Consider the following 3,195-nt stretch of genomic DNA (forward strand, 5'->3'; position numbering starts at 1 on the left):
GTTTTATAACATCGAGTTACCGAATGCGTTTTCGTGCAATCAATGTACAACCAACTCATAGTAACAACTCATATCTCTAGGTTTGAAGAATATAAGATATTATCGTCTCATCATGAAGTGATTCAAATGAGCGCGGGTTGAATCCAATACTCAAAACTTATGAGCACTCATGAGTGTTGTAGCACCACTTTGTCCACCAACTTGGACCTCTACAAACCACCCCATGACAGTCTTGATTCATATCTACTTCCAACATATGACCGACTGTGGATGGTTTGAATAACTTAATCATTCAGGAAGAGCGACTTAGTTATTCTGGAAGTCAAAACATGCAAAGTGAAACACAAGAATAAATGAATCAAATATGGTATCAAACCCTATGAATATAAATAAACACTTTTATTTATCACCATACTGATTACTCATTATTCATTGTTTCGGTTTTATCAACTTTATACTTGAATTTAAAACAATAGTTGTCCCATGCTCCAAGCATGTACACTATGTTTTCTAAACACTAGTCATGCCATACACCAAGTATGCATACTATGTTTGTCTATGATCTTTACTTTGTAAAATAGATCAATTGAACATCACTCCAATGATCCTCTTTTCACAGTCCCAAATCCTTACTGCAAATGCAAGAATTCCAAATTCATGCCATTTACTGAAATCTGTTAGATTCTAAACTTATATGCATTGATCCTCTTAATGATTATGCACAAAGTCAGAAAGACTTGACAACAATCATTACAGAGCATTCCAAAGGAGATCAGCTCCTTGGAAACATCCTTCTTTCATTAAGTTTCCTAATCTTACACAGATTGAATAATTTCTAACTTTGAAACATTTCCATATTCCATTTTGACTATCACTTCTGAACAAGAGTTGCCTCCTTACAGATTATGTCAATATGGTCCTTCCAGAATTAACATTATACTTCCAACTGTCCTTGAGCAACCAATCTTTGGTAAACCTTAGATTGTCCTCGACAATTGCTTAATCATTTTAGTCATATCCAATTCTAGACCTTTTCCCTTCATAATGCCCCAGGCATTTGGAAAATTTTAGAAAGGATGAATATAGCACATGTAATCGATCCTATATCCGAAGCATATGGGACACGATTCATGATGTCTCACATAAAGACTAAACCAGTCTTTTGCTATAATATTTCCATTTCAATTTGCCAAGTTCTCAAAATTCAGATTATGAAAAGGGATGCCGTAATCATAATCGAATTTTAGAACGCAAATAATGGACCCATATATAGAATTTCCTTATGTTGAGCCATTCCAACATGAAATTCATATATATATCCTTGATTAAATATGATTAAAATCTCAATCTAAGCTTTTAGAATTGAAATGAAGTATAATTTCCTCTCCCTTAATTATAGCAAAACAACTTTTTCAACCCCTGCAACCTCACGAATTGAAACTTTTGTTTTCTATAATTAACATTGCTAACTTGCAACCTTTGTCATAATTATCATGCTCCCACTAACATGATGATTATTAGCATAACACTTATGCTCCCACTAGCTTTGACATGTACTCAGAAATCAGCTGACTTTCTTACCAAAGTTCAGATTTCTGATACTAGATTGTTTTGATAAAACTTTATCAAAATCATACACCTCTCTTAGATAGCTCACATGTGTGTCTAAGTAATCATAGTCTCAATTGTTTAGACCTTTGCCACTTCTCACAAGTCCATGTTAGTGTGCCGGTAAACCACACACGCTCCACTAACGACTTTGAGAATGCAAATAGCACAATTGCTATCTAGCTAAAATCTACTTAGTGAAAGTGTTTCCTCACCATCATTTTCATGAATCGGAGAGAAACCTTATGACACTTAGATTTAATAGTGTATGTGTTCTTATCCATGTGAATTTGTCAAAACCATAATCACAAGACAAGGTTAGTGACAAATCCAAACTCATATTGATTAAACTTGTGCAATCTTAAATTCTTGCCATTTGGCAGCTCAGGTGCCTGTCATTGCTTCCAAGTAGTTGTGCAACCAATTGAGAACTCTCAGAACTCCTATGCAAAGCCAACTTGAATAGGCACAAAAATTTCAACACGATAGATTATAAACCTCAAGTCGTGTGCTAGTGAAGGACTTTAGGTTTTATTCTTGATTAAGTCTTGAAACTTTCAAGAGCTTTAAGACTCCCACTGTCCTCTTGACATATAAGACTCCCTTGTCAAATATTCAAGAGATAGTGCAGATTCTTTATCAAGACTAACACTTTACACAATTGGCCTAAGTTGGTCTCTTTTTATCCAAAACATCACAACTTACCAATTTCAAATGTACAAGAGTAGATAACCTTTTACTCTTACATTTGACTAGTGTTAACAAACCCTCTTTAAGATATGTCACTCAAGTTACAATCTTGGAGTATGACTCTAAGAATTGTTTTGGAACGAAGTATGACTCATCTTTTTGATTTAACCATTTCAACAATTCATGACTCCTCTTCTTAGTCATAAGAGATGACTTTAGAGGACCAATTGTGATATGGTATCTTAATCATTAAGATGATCATAAACATGATACTAAAGTACTCTCCCATCTTTTCAGATTTGAGAAACTTTTATCTTTCTGCCATACTTTGATTCTTCTTATTCGTTATGTCTCACATGGAAACTTCTCCAATGCTACAGACTTATACTTAAACTTATAAGTATAACCATATTTACTGAACTTAAGTAAATCATGACGAATAGTCTTCTTGATCTTTTGTGGTGGACTTGACCAGTGCACAAGAATGTGTACTCGATCCCTTAGTCCTTTCCTTATTCACATAAGGAATTAGTCTTAATTTTCCAAGCTGAAAGTTCTCATTCATCATACTATACAACTTGCATGATTCCAAGTTTCGGTCCAATTGAACCTTGGGTGATGAGAATCTTTCCTTATTTGGTAATATTAGACACTACCACAACCGAAAGAATCAAATCCATTTTTCCAATATTGCTATCAATGGAATCTTATAAGCAACAACTTTTCACAAATGCCATTGTAAGGATACTTAAAATAAATAAAATCAAAACCTTTTTTCTTTTATTTTAAAACTTTGCGGAAAAACTTATCCTTACAATCCATATGAAAACCTTGTTGTTATCTATTCCTAAGCAATATAAATATCATAACTCTTAAGTAATAGCCCAAAATTCTGAT

The sequence above is a fragment of the Lactuca virosa genome, chromosome 1 (assembly GCF_052849685.1).
Source record: "Lactuca virosa cultivar CGN04683 chromosome 1, Lactuca_virosa_CGN04683_v6, whole genome shotgun sequence".
In the NCBI taxonomy this organism is placed as follows: Eukaryota; Viridiplantae; Streptophyta; class Magnoliopsida; order Asterales; family Asteraceae; genus Lactuca; species Lactuca virosa.